Here is an 18,504-nt window from a genome sequence, read left to right as displayed (position 1 = left end):
TAAAGTTAAAGCAACAGCCGGCTACCACTGACGAGGCACCACCAGCCCCAGCAAGACCTGTCTGGATTCCAGGAATTGGGGATCAAGTCAGAAAAAAAATAGCGGTGAAGAAGGAATTGGGGCCTTCTTACAGAAAAGCAGTACCTGTCTTAGCAATCAACGGAACAAGATCAGTAGTGCTACCGCCCCTTGCTGGTAAAAAGGAGAACAGAGTTGTATCAATCGACCTGGTAAAACCACAAGCATGTGGCCTATAATCAACAGTATGCCCAGTGGACTCCCGAGAAACAACAGAATACCCAAACTTGCAACAATCCAAGAGGTTCAACCTGAAAGATTAATCACATTTGATAAACCTGCAGTGCACAGAGAGGGAATATGCAATAATGCCATGGAACTCGTGCCACTTGGAACACAGATTGAAACAGTTCGTCAAGAAACACCAGTCTACAATGATGTGGCATCAGAATGTGCTACCGAAAGACACATTGAGAAAACAATTCCAACAATTGACAGAACTGCCTCTGGCTACTTTATCAATTTCGACACCTTTTCTGAAGATCAAAACGACCCTGAAGTGATGCCAGAAACAAAGACTTTCAAAGAAAAAGCAACAGGACTCTTTCATCAAATCAAAGAAGGATATCTGGATGCACCATTGATTGAGCATTGGATTATCTCAGGGGTACTTATACTCCTACTATGCCTAATTTTAGTTTTAATTTTTGGAAAGTTTATTACAATTCAATGGACACAGCACGTCAGAACATCAACTTAGTCCTCAAACCACACAGATCATCCCACGTGAAGAAAAGAGAACTATCAACAGTAAATGTCACAGCCATTCCAATACCCGGCGGGGTAGTATGGGACAAAACTGACTATGAAGTATATGGTCCGGTCGAAATCCTGAAATATCCTCACCAGTTCACGGTTTCCCTAAGTGACTTTGTAAAACCAAGTACATTTTCTGATGATTGGGATTTTGAAAGTATTAATAATATGATGTCTGATTTAGTGTTGTCAGCAAGATTTACAGAACATGATTATTTACAAGGTTCGTCTAGTTATGAACAAATGTATTGCTTCTCACATTACGGAGACCATTACTTACATAAATCTGCACAACCTAGAAATGTTTTTAAATATAACCAAAGGAACATTGTGCTACTCCACCTAAAAGCAGTTCTAAAACATTCTATGAGAAATTCCAGTACTTCTCAGGGTTTAACACAAGTGATGCAGAAACATTTTATTATAAACTGTTAGATAAAACAGGGTTGAAAACAATGCTGACAAATACTAAATTGATATATTCAGAAGCATTTTATGAAAAAATGATGACATTTGGTTTTGATTTTTGAAGAAATAACATTGAAACAAAAACCATCTGGGGTACAAAAGATTGGCAGGTACAAGGCCTAGAAGCATTATTTCGAGCCTGCATGATCCCAGAACAAATAATATTCTTAAATGACACAATTCACCAAACAACCTGTCTTGGCCTAGCTAAGATTAAAGACCTTAACAAACCGTCTATTCCGAAACCAATACCTGATAATGCAACCACAGATATTGAAATAGACGTATCTAAAATTTTACATCTAAACAGAACACATCCTGATTGGAAAAGTGGTTAATCTGGACTACTGACACGAATAACTGTCAAGATAGATTCCTGAATAAAACACAGGGGTTAACAATGACCAGACCAGACCCTAGATACTCCCAGAGACAACATCCAGGGATAGTAACAACATACAGTGTAGGGAAACTGTGTCTTGAATGGCTAGAAACATCCACACTGGCAGAAATTAAGCAACACTTATCTTTACTTAAAGATGGTGCTGATTTGCGCGATTTCATTCTGGGACCACGCAAACAGCGTCAAAAACGTTTCATAGCGACCAGTATATATGCGGCTTATAACGAGGCTTGGAAAGTAACACAAATTGAAACAGCTGAAAAAATACGAGAAATTGATCGTATTAATTTGGAAAAATCACTTTCTGTAGTGGACAATGGGTTAATGACTCTGTCCTCCAGAATATATTCACTGGACAGTATTGTATTATCTGCCATAGATATAATAGACAAAGACTTGCTAATGTTACAGCATGGCCAGTCACAATTGCGTTCTATTGTACAGTTAGGCTGGACGCTGCAAAATCTTCGTTCAGGCTATGTGCCATGGCGTTTAATCAACACAACGTCATTGTTTTCCATCTTTAACCTTACTGATTAACAGAAAGGAGCAGACTATACAATCCTGAGCATCGAAAAACTTGAGAGATTACCATTGACAATGTCAGAAAGTCCTGTCATTGAATGGATAATACACAGGATTATCACAATTCCGATAACAACTTTCCGATTTAAAAATTGCCTTGAATACATACCGACTGGCCAGTATGAACTTTTGGGTAAAGGGTACATTAAGTCAACATGGAAATTACCATATACACACACATTCTATAGTGACAGCAACAAAAATGTATTTCTTATTGGTGAAAACTGCAAACATTCACTAAGCGGTATACTTTTGTGCCAGGGTATTAATTTACACGGGGCCTGTGAAGGAAATTCAAACAACCTTTCATGCCACCAACATGTCACACCTGCAACGCAGATAGAGCCTTTCTTTAAGCAACTCTCGAACGGGAGTTACATTTTAATAACGGATCACAGCTGTTGTGGCCTTTTGCCTGGGAAAGCATATCTCGTACAAGTAACTTCCATGGTAAAATGCTGTATGCAAGCATTGTTTCCAAACGGCCCTGGAGACTCCGAGACTCCCATATGCCTCGTTTGAATGTCTCTTCTATACGAATTGATACTTTAAGCAGAATGAAGTCTGTACTTTTGCAGACAACAGTGCCCATCACGTCATCAAAAGAGACGTATGATCTCCAAGTTGCAAGGACGGCTTCGGAGATACATGACCTTTTATCAACAAATTGCCCCGTGCATTTCACAGAAATGCTTAGCCAAATTCTAAATATGTCAGATGCCGTAGGTATCCCAGGCATATTTAAGACGATTTTTACGGGACTGTTAACACCATTCAAAGCAATTCTGGGAATCATTCCCAATTTTGTCCATTCAGTCTTTGGCGGCATACCCCTACTTTTGGGACTTGTAGCAGGCATTTTATTTTTGACCCTCCTGCTCCGATATGGCAAGCCAAAATACAGACATGACTCCGGCAGGAATGGAAGAAACGATCCTAGCAATACGCTACCGGGACCGAATAACTAGAGTCCTTGGATTGGCCAGGCTGAGAGATCTGAACATGACCTGGTTTCTTTCATTCAGACCAATATGGCAGACCTGCATCTTACCTGTGCTTCGATGTATGCTATGCGGAGATGAATGCGTGTTGGACACCTGTCTTGCACTTCCATCAGCAGTACCAATAGATATCGATACTTTGCTAAGTCCTGTAACGGCTCACGCATTGTGTTGTCCCCAGCGGCTACCAATCCTGATGACGGCATTTGTTGAGACTCCTGTGCTACGACTAGGTGGTAACAGTGGAGCGAGAAATAAAAGCAACATCACCCAGGTACGACCCTCTGTGAGAATTGCTGATCCAGACTTTGATGATAGCAATCATTCTCACACCTGCCAAGTTACAGCGTTATCGAACTTGGTCAAACTGTCACCTGATTTTGTAGACCAATTTTTTGAGAGCCTGTCTGATATAATATTCTCCCCTGAACAGAAACAATAACTTTTGAAAAGCATTCCGACACACAGCGTTCCCATGAAATCTGAATTCGGCCTTCAGCTTTGATCAACAAAAACTACTGAAAAGCGTTGGAACTCTATTCCCCCGTTCACCAAGAAACATTTTTTTTTTATTAAATTGAACACTTTTTCAAAATATTTACCTTTTTTCTGGCACGAAATTCTTTGCTTAAAGTAGACCTATTCATAAAGAACAGAACTTCTATTTTTAGGTAGATCTAGAGACTAAATAACTTTACATCAGCCTCTAGCACATGTTACAGCAAATGCATTTATATGTGATGAAATTATCTCGCCTTTCTTTTCTCTATAAAGAGATATTTTATGTGTAATTTTTTTCGCAAAATCGTTCACTGATTACATATTCTATAATTTTTGAATGATTTCTATGCTTAAAGACGTACAGTACCTATATTTTCATGTATTTCAAAATACGCCATTTCAAATGTAAATATGTCTTTTGGGGTGGGCAATCTTACATATGCATCTTATTGCTTTAGTTTTTAGTAATTTGATGGCATAAATTCGTGGAGTGGGTGTCATGTTCTAATCTAGGACCCCGATCAATACTGCGACCTTATGCCCCTATACGGCTATAATCCATTCATACCCCTATAATGGCATAAACGATCAGAACAATATTTCAGCCATATTTCTGAAACTCGCCTCTGCAGCTCATTACAGTAGATGACACAGCAGAAGCCACTATCTTAGATTCCTAGATTACACTCCAAGTTCTTCAACAAGATAAAACTCAGCAACCTGGTAAAGCCCCGCTTGCTATGTTTTGATTAGTAATAGAACTCTAATGAGCACTGAAAGGACAATCACTTCCTAGTGACATCTTTATTGACGTCTTGTGTCCAAAAACTTACGTCAAACAAGGCACCTTTCAGGTATAAATATTACCAACGTTGCCATAAGCAAACGCGGCGACATCGATGATAGCGATGATGTGGTGAACACAGGAGCAGAACAGCTGTCCCTTGCAGAGCCCAGCAGATGCAAGCAGCCGACGGACGCTGCCCCTCCTCCTCCTTGACGCGCTGAGAGAGACGCTGTCTTTTCTCCTGCCGAGAAAATCCAGCTCCGGTGCTTCCAGCCCACTCTTGCGAGTGACTTGGATATCGAGTCCTGGAAGGAGATACAAGACCTCCAACATTCTATTCCAGAGGTATGGTGTTGACTAAACCCTTAGAGAGAATTTTTGAAGCAAACCTTGGCAAAACCACCTTAACTAAAACTGCTACTTACTTACTCCCTCCCACGTATTAGGCTTAGGTCAGGTACACTGGGGTAGGCGTAGTTAGAAGCACCAGTTGAGTACGTTAGCTAAATGTATATATGAATGTATATATTTTATTCATTTTAACCATTGTATGGCTAAGAAACCATATCAATGCTTTTACAGTATTATTTAGCAATCCTCTTTTTACTGTACGCAGTTTTTATAATAACTAGTCTTGCAATTGTGGCAATTCATTTCTCTTGCATGAGAAGAAAGACTGTTCAATAAATAATACCTTTTATTGAAAAAGCCCGTCTCTCTATTCTCTGCATCTTGGTGAAAGTAATCTGCACAACTGACTGAGTAAAATAACTGTCTATTGTTTCACACAACTCTAGAGATTGACTCTTATTCTAAGGAGCAAAGTTGTCATGTTTATGCGGTTGTTGGAAAACTGAATCCCTTCTTGTCTGTACCAGGGAAGCTGATCACTTCCCATTCAGTCAAGAAAGTTTCCAGTGACCTCTGAGCTAGTTGGTAACAAACCCAATTAAGTTTAGCATAGTCAGTAGAGACCTGGAAGACCGCACTTCTACGTCTATACTACTGTTTATGTTATTCCAAGGCGCAGGGCCTATAGGGAAAATAGGAACTACACTACAATCTAAAATGGGATTTAGGAGGCCATGCAAGGCCACCTTGCGTGGCCCTGAGTGGCTTCATTGATCAGGATTAATGCAAGGCAGGACAAATCGATGTGTTGTGTTACCCTTTCCTTGGAAGGCATTACATGGACATTTGGTGGGTGTTCCCACTCAACTCCTTTGGAGTTTGGTGCATTTCCAGATTTACAAAAAGTGGTGTACCTTAGAATATGCCAAAAAGCTACGCCTTCTCAGGGGAGGCCTAATGGGGAGAAATATCTTTATTTATCCTTGTTGTTTCCTCTTTCTTTGTGTGGTGCATTCTGCAGCACACACAGAAATAGGAAAATGCATCTCAGTACTATTTTTGTGCAGGAAGGTGTCAATTCCTGCACAAAAATAATACTCTTTACAACGCAGACTCCCTTGCACCATGCTGCAAGGGTGCCTGCTTTGGTGCTAGGCAGATAAAATGGTGCTAGCCCAGGGAAAAAGGCAGTAATGTGCCATATTCTTTTAAATGTGGAGCATTCCTGCCTTTTCCCTGTCACGCAGTGTGACTTTCTAATTAATATGCCACTCAATGTCATTTGTGCCTGACGATTCAGCTCCATATAGGACTCTAAAACAAGACTATGTTGTTTAAAATGACACAGGGGCCTTTTAGTCACATAGCCAGGATAAAAAGCTAGTTTAAGTGTGCATTCTTGAAAATGTGTTCCCTTGGCCAAAATTAATTTGCTAGCAGTTCAGTGCATTGTGTGTGGTTCGATAAGAAATATTGGCTGGATTCAAAGACATCCTGATTGCTTCTTACATCACAGACTCCATGGAGGGGGGGTGCACTATTATTATCTTTCAAATCTAGCCAACACCCCTTCTACAACCAAGACCATTGTTCAGGGGCTAAAACTTCTTCTGTAACTTTTTGTCAGGTGGCCAATTCGAATTTTATGTATATATGAGACTATTTCTTACCTGTATGCCTGGGCATGTATTTGTCACTCTTTTCTGAGCTCAAGACTTTTTTTATCACAAGTTGGAAGAAGTTTTCCTCCATTTTTTACATCATATTCAGTAAAGATTGTTAGTAATTTGGTGGTTTTTACGTTTATTTAGCTTTTTTTAATTTCTTTTCTCAGATATAAGCATCCTAAAAAGGAACTCTGGTTCTCAGAGGAACATCGACTTATGGCCCATCCTATATTCTAAAATGACAGCAGCAGGTTTTGTTAGCAACTACAATTGATTAAAGGTGAAGCAATATCTTTGGATGGAAGGCAGACTGACTGTCTTCTACTTAGCTCCTGTTTCTGCTTTCAAGTTACGTCCAATTTCAAGTTGCATCCAATTATTACAAACCAGAAGAGCAAATAATTCATCTACTACGGGTGAACATTTCAATTTATGGATTTAGTCATGGTGTCCCTGGGCCATATCAACTAAGTTTTTCAAATGGCCCAGTTTACGCTATGCACACGACAACAGTTTTGAGTAAATCCAAGTGTAGTTATAGTGTATCTGACGGATAATTTAGAGCTTTTACAATGGTCTCCAGTGTGGAGTACACAGTGTGCCACACAGTAGAGTTGCGGGGGCATATTCTCAATGACTTATTGCCGAATTATCAGCAATTTATCCCAGACAAAGTGGCGATAAATGTATCACCCTATTCACGAACTGGTGCTAACAGCCAATACCAGCAGTTTTCCTGTGATAGCAGCCACAAAAAACATCGCCACAGAAGACACCGGCAACTAACGCTAATGAGATATTGAGTAGGCATTCCTATGCAAAAAGTTGCGACAACTCCACTTCGCAACATTCTCAACGACCAGCCAAATCGGCAATAAGATCACAAAACATGCGATAAAGCGCGTTAGCAGCAGGGATTTAACACCTGCCCTTACCTGGTGTTAAGTCGGATGACAACCTCCACCATAAAAGGGAGCCCAGCCCAGAGCCACACCTGAAGAACAACAGATGCCATGAGGCTACTGATTATGCAGCTCTGACACCCAAGAGGGCCACAACATCCACTGTCACTGCCACCACCCCCCATTCCCGTCAACCCCCCCGGACTACCACAGAGGCAGTGTAGACAAAGACAGCAGACCTTCAGAAAATGCACCAGCCTCACAGACTTAACACCAGAGGATGTCATTTCCCACTAAAGGCTCAAAAGGGCAACCATCCTCCGCATCCTGACCATCATTGCCCAATGGCTGACAGTACCAACACAGTGGACAAGCAACATCACTCCGTAGACAAAGCTGCTGGCTGTGCCGCACCTGTTGGACTCTGGTACCTTCCAACCAATAGCCGCCAGGGTCGGAGGAGTCTCACAGCCAGCCCTATCAAAGTTCCTCACATCTGTCTTGGATGCCATCATCAGCTTGGTACTCCAGCACCTTCATTTCCAGCACACTGCGCAGGAACAGCTGGAGACCAATCAAGGCTTCTACATCACAGCCGGCTTCCCGCACGTGTTGGGGGCAATTGACTGCACACATGCCCTACTTGTGCCCCCTGCCGACACTGCACACAATTACTGCAACAGAAAGCACATGTATTCCATCAATGTGCAGGCAATAGTGGACCACTGGGGACTCTTCACCAATGTCATCACCAACTGCCCAGGCAGTGTGCATGATTCCTTCATCTTCCAACAGTCCATCATCAACGAGCATTTCGAGGCTGGCACCTATGGAAATGCATTGCTCGTTGGTAAGTACCACATGAACACACCACACAACTCAACACCACAATCATGCAGCTCACAACTCTGGGAATGCACATGTTACAAACGCGCATACAACATGCCAAACAACATACTCACCTACCAGACACGACAGCACAACTTACTGTGGTATCCTGGGCTAGCCATGTACATAAGCCATCAACTGCATGGCACCTCAGCCACGCAATCACAGATTGTGGGGAGAGGTGGGAACCAGGCATGTGCAAAGGAGGCAAGTGACCCATGAATGAGAATGTACACAATGCCAAGTGTGGCGTGGATGTGCTGGCCAGACTGCAGTATGCAGACCACAGACTTATCCAAGTCGACATACACTGCTGGTGTTTGGAGTGTAGTGGACATTGGACATAACCATGTTAACTCAGCCAGTGGGGAAGATAATGGGAATGTAGCTTGTTACGTCCCCCCCCTGTAAGCGTGAGCAGAATGGGCTGGCCCAGTGAATGCCATGCTAGTGTAGGGGTGTGAATAAAAAGCACGTAGCTCTGGGCATGGTTCTCTTCCGGAATGGCCAACGTGTCTGCCAGGGCGACACCTCTCACCCCGCCACGAGGCCGACGCCTTGAGCGGTGTTCCCTGCGATCCTGTGCACCTGCTGCACCCCAGGCTGGTAGTCCCCAGACTTGTCTTGCCAACCCCTGTGCACCAAGGCCTCACTGCTCACCTGCTGACACTGGCGTGTGTCAAAGAGGGCCCACCACATGCCGGTGCAAGCTCCAAGCTTACGGCCCGTGACCTTGGCAGCCTCCTCAGACCATCACTGGCCTCCGTGGCACAGGCCCCCAGCACTCCTTTCTCCTTGAAGTACTCCTCCACTGCCTCCAGCCTACACTGCGGTCTAGTAGGTCACACATTTAGAAGTGAGTCTTGATATATTGATGGCTGAGTTCATATGCTAAAGGAACGTTTGATGTCAATCTTCACTTGGACCATCAGAAATTCTTGGAATCAGTTGTTTTCCTTGATTCACTTTAATCGGTCCAACTAAGCCAATGGGTCCCACACCTGACTCACCAAGTGGATCTCACTCTTGACCCCATTGGCTCAGATTTTTCAATTGATAAACCCTTGCCTGTTTCTTGGTGGAACCATTTCCAAATCTTTTTTTTCTTAGGAATCCGCGCCGCCCGCTCAGTCGGATGGCTGCCATCGTCCTCCGGCCTATAGCAAAATTGACCCTCACCAGTTTATCAGCTCCTTGGCTGCCTCCAGGCTTCGCCAACAAGATAGCCTGGAGGGACTTGTTAATGGGTTTAAAACTTGGATCTCAGATTCAGTGTCTGCTCTTGCAGTTCCCTGCCGACCCAAGTTGGCAAGAGACTTGCACTCTAAACCATGGTTTTCCCAGGAGTTGAAAGCCCTTAAACATGAATGCAAGGTTTTGGAAAGGGCTTGGCGTTCCAGTGGCTATGGCTCCGTGTCCTATCTTGCACTCAGGGCAAAACAAAAAAGTTATTACACCGCTATTGTTGCCGCCAAAAGCCTCTACTATGCCTCACGGATTGCCTTGGCTAACGATAATGGGAAGGAAATCTTTGCCATTGTGCAAAATGCTATGGCCCCCTAGGGCACTGGTGCGAGCATTGTCAGTATCAGACTTCTGGTGCAACACCCTTTCTAAGTTTTATGTGGACAAAATATGTAGCATTCAAGCTACTTTCTCTGCCCTGGCGAGAGGGCTTACAGCTTCTTCATCTGTCCATCTGACGGCTGGTACGTCTAATATGCTGTCAACTTTTGCTCCTGCAGAGCTATCTTTATTTATTTCAAATGTTTTACATAGCGCTAGCCAGACCCGAAGGTATCGGAGTGCTTTACAGCATATAGGGGAGAAAAAACACATTAAAGAGGCAAAAGAAAGCATAAGTGTTCAAAAGTTCCAGCGTGCTGTACGTCTGAGGAGCACATTGAGGTAGAGCGGTTCCGAGGTAGTCTCGATGCATGGACAAAGTCCTGAGCTAAGTTATCTTCTGGAGTAGAGGGAAGAGTAGGGGGTTAGAAGAAGGGGATGAGGTGGGGAGTTTTGGACCATTTGCCAGGTGGCTGCAGAGTGCCGGCTTGTGCATTTCAGAATTCAGTTTGAGAAGGCACGTTAACAATTCTTAAAGCCTTAAAGTCTGGCTCGCCTAATGACCCTTGAGCCGCCAGACTCCTAGCCGCTGCTGCGGACATTATTAATCCTGAAGTCAACCACATCATTAATATGTCCCTCAGAGAGGACATGGTCCCAACTTCTAGGAAGCAGGCACTGATTCTCCCTCTTCTTAAAGAAAAGTATTTTGACCCTTCAATACCCGGGAATTACAGGCCAATCTCGCTCCTGCCAAGCTTAGCTAAGGTCTGCTAGAAAGTAGTCACTAATCAGCTTACTAACTTTGTTGAGGCATTCAGCCTGCTGCATCCAGCTCAATCTGGCTTACCTGCGGCCTACGATTCAGAAAAGGGGGTGGTGATGAACAGAGTGTCTGAATTAAGCAGACCACTCTTACCCAGTCCAAAGATCAGGGCTTGATCCATCACCGTTATTTATCTCACTGCACCATCCCAGCTCAGAACCTGGCTATATGCAAATCTGTCGGTCCCTGGCCCAGCGCATCATGGGAACAGGGCAGACTAAACTAACAAGCCAATTCTTCACCAGAAAGGAGACAAGCTACCGGGGACCGGTTTCTGGCATTTCAGCCGTCTTCGGCCCGGCTTGCTTGAATCCTGATGGTACAGTGAGAAAGGGTTTCATGTCTGAGTATACCCTGCCACACCTATAGTGGCCAAAAACGATTCAGAAAAGGGGGTAGTGATGAACAGAGTGTCTGAATTAAGCAGACCACTCTTACCCAGTCCAAAGATCAGGGCTTGATCCATCACCGTTATCTATCTCACTGCACCATCCCAGCTCAGAACCTGGCTATATGCAAATCAGTCGGCCCCTGGCCCAGTGCATCATGGGAACAGGGCAGACTAAACTACCAAGCCAATTCTTCACCAGAAAGGAGACAAGCTACCGGGGACTGGTTACTGGCATTTCAGCCGTCTTCCGCCCGGCTTGCTTGAATCCTGATGGTGCAGTGAGAAAGGGACTCATGTCTGAGTATACCCTGCCACACCTATAGTGGCCAAAAACGATTCAGAAAAGGAGGTGGTGATGCACAGAGTGTCTGAATTAAGCAGACCACTCTTACCCAGTCCAAAGATCAGGGCTTGATCCATCACCGCTATTTATCTCACTGCACCATCCCAGCTCAGAACCTGGCTATATGAAAATCAGTCGGTCCCTGGCCCAGTGCATCATGGGAACAGGGCAGACTAAACTACCAAGCCAATTCTTCACCAGAAAGGAGACAAGCTACCGGGGACCGGTTTCTGGCATTTCAGCCGTCTTCGGCCCGGCTTGCTTGAATCCTGATGGTGCAGTGAGAAAGGGACTCATGTCTGAGGGCCCGATTCACAGAACTAACTTAAGACAAAATCCTAAACTTACTACTTTTGGTATTCACAGAAGTTAGGATTTTGTCTTAAGTTTGTCTTAAGACAGACTTAAGACAGACTTAAGACAAAATCCCAACTTAAGTCTGTCTTAAGTCTGTCTTAAGACAAACTTAAGACAAAATCCTAACTTCTGTGAATACCAAAAGTAGTAAGTTTAGGATTTTGTCTTAAGTTAATCCTGTTAATCGGGCCCTGAGTATACCCTGCCACACCTATAGTGGCCAAAAATGATTCAGAAAAGGGGGTGGTGATGAACAGACTGTCTGAATGAAGAAGACCACTCTTGCCCAGTCCAAAGATCAGGGCTTGATCCATCACCGTTATTTATCTCACTGCACCATCCCAGCTCAGAACCTGGCTATATGCAAATCAGTCGGTCCCTGGCCCAGTGCATCATGGGAACAGGGCAGACTAAACTACCAAGCCAATTCTTCACCAGAAAGGAGACAAGCTACCGGGGACCGGTTTCTGGCATTTCAGCCGTCATCGGCCCGGCTTGCTTGAATCCTGATGGTGCAGTGAGAAAGGGACTCATTTCTGAGTATACCCTGCCACACCTATAGTGGCAAAAAACGATTCAGAAAAGGGGGTGGTGATGAACAGAGTGTCTGAATTAAGCAGACCACTCTTACCCAGTCCAAAGATCAGGGCTTGATCCATCACCGTTATTTATCTCACTGCACCATTCCAGCTCAGAACCTGGCTATATGCAAATCAGTCGGTCCCTGGCTCAGTGCATCATGGGAACAGGGCAGACTAAACTACCAAGCCAATTCTTCACCAGAAAGGAGACAAGCTACTGGGGACCGGTTTCTGGCATTTCAGCCGCCTTCGGCCTGGCTTGCTTGAATCCTGATGGTGCAGTGAGAAAGGGACTCATGTCTGAGTATACCCTGCCACACCTATAGTGGCCAAAAACGAATCAGAAAAGGGAGTGGTGATGAACAGAGTGTCTGAATTAAGCAGACCACTCTTGCCCAGTCCAAAGATCAGGTCTTGATCCATCACTTTTATTTATCTCACTGCACCATCCCAGCTCAGAACCTGGCTATATGCAAATCAGTCGGTCCCTGGCCCAGTGCATCATGGGAACAGGGCAGACTAAACTACCAAGCCAATTCTTCACCAGAAAGGAGACAAGCTACCGGGGACCGGTTTCTGGCATTTCAGCCGTCTTCGGCCCGGCTTGCTTGAATCCTGATGGTGCAGTGAGAAAGGGACTCATTTCTGAGTATACCCTGCCACACCTATAGTGGCAAAAAACGATTCAGAAAAGGGGGTGGTGATGAACAGAGTGTCTGAATTAAGCAGACCACTCTTACCCAGTCCAAAGATCAGGGCTTGATCCATCACCGTTATTTATCTCACTGCACCATCCCAGCTCAGAACCTGGCTATATGCAAATCAGTCGGTCCCTGGCTCAGTGCATCATGGGAACAGGGCAGACTAAACTACCAAGCCAATTCTTCACCAGAAAGGAGACAAGCTACGGGGGACCGGTTTCTGGCATTTCAGCCGCCTTCGGCCTGGCTTGCTTGAATCCTGATGGTGCAGTGAGAAAGGGACTCATGTCTGAGTATACCCTGCCACACCTATAGTGGCCAAAAACGAATCAGAAAAGGGAGTGGTGATGAACAGAGTGTCTGAATTAAGCAGACCACTCTTACCCAGTCCAAAGATCAGGGCTTGATCCATCACCGTTATTTATCTCACTGCACCATCCCAGCTCAAAACCTGGCTATATGCAAATCAGTCGGTCCCTGGCCCAGTGCATCATGGGAACAGGGCAGACTAAACTACCAAGCCAATTCTTCACCAGAAAGGAGACAAGCTACCGGGGACCGGTTTCTGGCATTTCAGCCGTCATCGGCCCGGCTTGCTTGAATCCTGATGGTGCAGTGAGAAAGGGACTCATTTCTGAGTATACCCTGCCACACCTATAGTGGCAAAAAACGATTCAGAAAAGGGGGTGGTGATGAACAGAGTGTCTGAATTAAGCAGACCACTCTTACCCAGTCCAAAGATCAGGGCTTGATCCATCACCGTTATTTATCTCACTGCACCATCCCAGCTCAGAACCTGGCTATATGCAAATCAGTCGGTCCCTGGCTCAGTGCATCATGGGAACAGGGCAGACTAAACTACCAAGCCAATTCTTCACCAGAAAGGAGACAAGCTACTGGGGACCGGTTTCTGGCATTTCAGCCGCCTTCGGCCTGGCTTGCTTGAATCCTGATGGTGCAGTGAGAAAGGGACTCATGTCTGAGTATACCCTGCCACACCTATAGTGGCCAAAAACGAATCAGAAAAGGGAGTGGTGATGAACAGAGTGTCTGAATTAAGCAGACCACTCTTGCCCAGTCCAAAGATCAGGGCTTGATCCATCACCGTTATTTATCTCACTGCACCATCCCAGGTAGCTTGTTTCCTTCCCAGTATAAGAATTGGCCTGGTAGTTTGGTCTGCCCTGTTCCCATGATGCACTGGGCCAGGGACAGACTAATTTGCATATAGCCAGGTTCTGAGCTGGGATGGTGCAGTGAGCTAAAAAACGGTGATGGATCAAGCCCTGATCTTTGGACTGGGTAAGAGTGGTCTGCTTAATTCAGATACTCTGTTCATCACCACCCCCTTTTCTGAATCGTTTTTGTCCACCATAAGTGTGGAAGGGTATACTCAGATGTGAGTCCCTTGCTCATTGCACCATCAGGATTCAAGCAAGCCGGGCCGAAGACGGCTGAAATGCCAGAAACCGGTCCCTGGTAGCTTGTTTCCTTCCCAGTATGAGAATTGGCTTGGTAGTTTGGTCTGCCCTGTTCCCATGATGCACTGGGCCAGGGACAGACTAATTTGCATATAGCCAGGTTCTGAGCTGGGATGGTGCAGTGAGCTAAAAAACGGTGATGGATCAAGCCCTGATCTTTGGACTGGGTAAGAGTGGTCTGCTTAATTCAGACACTCGGTTCATCACCACCCCCTTTTCTGAATTGTTACCTGTGGCCTACAGCACGGAATCAGCCTTGGTAGAGGTGGCAGAGGCAATTTGAGAGTGTTTGGATGCCGACGGGAGGGCAGCTTTGGTTATGCTGGATCTCTCTGTGTCATTCGACACAGTGCTTCTTAACCCCCTCTCGGAAATTGGCATCACTGGTTCCATCTGGGGATGGTTTAGGTCCTTCCTCGAAGTCCGAACACAGCAGGTCTGGCTCCCTCCATGTGTCTCGGAGCCTCAGCAGTTGGCTACCGGTGTTCTGCAGGGGTCATCCCTTAGTCCCCTCATATTTAACAACTATGTTACTTCACTGGTTTTCCTAGCGGAATCATTGGGGGCTAAGGTGATGGCCTATGGCCTTTTTCTTTCTTGGGGAAGAGACGATTAATCTGCCCAGTCTGCCCAATACTGTCCTGCCTCTGTTTTTCACTGGCATGCCCAGGCTCAGCTGAACTGCAATGAAGGTGTCAGAGGTTCTCTTGTATGGGACCTTTCCGGTTGACTTAAAGCAAAGCTGTGGCACACTGGCTTCCCCCTGCCTAGTGCAGGGAACAATATTGCTTAAAATCTAGGGATTTGGTTCTCTGAGAATCTGAATTTCTCCACACAAGTCAAGAAGCTTGTCGGGACATGCTTCGGCACCTTGAAAGCCCTGAGAAAGTTTCTCCCTGGACCTGCTAAAGAAACAGTGGTCCACGCTTTAATTTTATCTCGCCTGGATTACACTAATGCCCTATATGTGGGCATTCCTGGCTACCTCTTATGTAAATTGCAGGTTGTTCAAAACTCTGCTGCCGACTCCTGCTAGGCTTGTCCAAAAGGGGCAGTGTGCGTGCTCATTTGCGCTCCCTATACTGGCTTCCTGTTGAGGCTCGAATTAAATTCAAAATGCTTTCTATCGCCCATAGGGCCCTCTATGGCAGGGGCCCTAGCTATCGTCAGAATAGATTCGTCTTTTACACTCCAGCTAGACAGTTGCGCTCTTCTTCTCATCTTCTGCTGCAGACCCCCAGATTCGATCGTCAAAGGCTGGGCGGCTGTTCACTTGTCAGGAAAGCTAGCCTTGCCTGGAATGCTTTGCCCTTGGCGTTGCGGAGCATTCAGGATCATGCGATTTTTAAGAAAAAGCTTAAAACATTGCTCTTTTAGCTGACCCTCTGGTACCCTTTGCCTTTACCTTTGCACGTACTGTCGAGTAGCTGAGCGCGTTATAAATGTATTTAACATTATATCACTGTACTCCCTTCGATGTGGTGCAAACAACTCTGTGCATAGCATTTCAACGACACATGTCTGTGGTCCCTTGCTGACTACTGCCTTCATCCTACACTGCGGTCAAGTAGGTCACACATTTTGAACTGAGTCTTGATTTCTTTATGGCAGAGTTCATATCATTGTACGCAAGTAGAGGAGTAAGAGGAAGACACAGTTCAGTCCGGAGGAAAAAAGGATCATCTTTATGGAGGTGATCAAACACTACCAACAACTATTCTGGTGCCACTAACTTGTGCATCACAAGACAACGAAATGTGGCTGTGGGCCCCTGCTGACCACTGGCTCCGGTCTACACTGTGTTCGAGTAGGTCACACATTTGAAACTGAGGCGTGATTTATTTATGGCAGAGTTTATCTCATTGTACATGCCTCATCTGAGACTGCATTCCCTTTCAGCTCTGGTGCCACTAACTCTGTGCCCCGAAATACATGGACACTCTCTGGTTGAACTTTGGTGGCATCTGAGTATATGGCCTGAGGGTTGTCTTCATGATCATGTAGCTGATACTGACTTGGTGTTAAGAATGAGTCTGTAGCATTCATCTTCTCCATATTGCCTCTTTCTGCTTGGTTCTGCCCTCTGCATCATGTCCTGGAAGAACACCTTCCACTATTGTCCCCTGAAACACTCAGCTACAATTACTTTGGACATCGACGAGGACCCGCTCAGCTCTTGTGGCCCTACCTCAGTGTACCGCAAGTCACCATCCCGAGATGGTGGCCTGTGCCGGCCTCAGTGCATCTGGGGCCACTAACTCTGTGCAGCTCAAGTCATGGACCCTTGCTGTTTGAACTTTGAACATCTGATTGTCTGATCACTGTTGTAGTTGTTGCCAGCACCAACCATCCCTGAGGACTGGCTTACACTCACCCCACACCCATCTTGCACAGACGTCACTGAACATGTGACCCTGGCAATAAAAGGGGCTGGGTGCACGTGCCCGTAGCCAGTTCCACAAACTATCTAAGTTGTGTCCGTGTGGTCATTATGTATGCATGAGGGCCCGGGCCCTACCACATAACAATGTGCTGTGTGCAGCGGACGCAACCATGTCACCTCAGGCAGTGGGGTTGACCTGGTACATGTTGCACCCCCCTCTAAGCATAAGCGGAGTGGACTGGCGTACGACAGTCCAGCATAGGGGCGTAGTTCATCAACCCGGGGCTCTGGGCGTGGTTAAGTTTTGGCCTTGACAAGGAAGTAACTAAAGTGTGTGTCTATGTTGTAGTGTTGGCGCCACCCATCCTGCAATGTTCAATTGTGCTATGTAGTCCCGGGAGTGCGGGCTCGGCTTAAGGGGTAAATGAGAGAGTGCAAGCCCGCTCGGGGTCCAGGATTATAGATGCTAACTGTTGTGTGAGTCGATATTACCGCAGCATAAGTCAAAGGTCTACCCTCAACCGCATTGCGAGTTCAGCCAGCCATGAACTCTACATCTGTGTCTGCGGCCTATAATCAACAGTATGCCCAGTGGACTCCCGAGAAACAACAGAATACCCAAACTTGCAACAATCCAAGAGGTTCAACCTGAAAGATTAATCACATTTGATAAACCTGCAGTGCACAGAGAGGGAATATGCAATAATGCCATGGAACTCGTGCCACTTGGAACACAGATTGAAACAGTTCGTCAAGAAACACCAGTCTACAATGATGTGGCATCAGAATGTGCTACCGAAAGACACATTGAGAAAACAATTCCAACAATTGACAGAACTGCCTCTGGCTACTTTATCAATTTCGACACCTTTTCTGAAGATCAAAACGACCCTGAAGTGATGCCAGAAACAAAGACTTTCAAAGAAAAAGCAACAGGACTCTTTCATCAAATCAAAGAAGGATATCTGGATGCACCATTGATTGAGCATTGGATTATCTCAGGGGTACTTATACTCCTACTATGCCTAATTTTAGTTTTAATTTTTGGAAAGTTTATTACAATTCAATGGACACAGCACGTCAGAACATCAACTTAGTCCTCAAACCACACAGATCATCCCACGTGAAGAAAAGAGAACTATCAACAGTAAATGTCACAGCCATTCCAATACCCGGCGGGGTAGTATGGGACAAAACTGACTATGAAGTATATGGTCCGGTCGAAATCCTGAAATATCCTCACCAGTTCACGGTTTCCCTAAGTGACTTTGTAAAACCAAGTACATTTTCTGATGATTGGGATTTTGAAAGTATTAATAATATGATGTCTGATTTAGTGTTGTCAGCAAGATTTACAGAACATGATTATTTACAAGGTTCGTCTAGTTATGAACAAATGTATTGCTTCTCACACTACGGAGACCATTACTTACATAAATCTGCACAACCTAGAAATGTTTTTAAATATAACCAAAGGAACATTGTGCT

The sequence above is a fragment of the Lissotriton vulgaris genome, chromosome 12 (assembly GCF_964263255.1).
Source record: "Lissotriton vulgaris chromosome 12, aLisVul1.2, whole genome shotgun sequence".
Classification (NCBI taxonomy): domain Eukaryota; kingdom Metazoa; phylum Chordata; class Amphibia; order Caudata; family Salamandridae; genus Lissotriton; species Lissotriton vulgaris.
Note: the sequence above shows the minus strand (reverse complement) of the source record.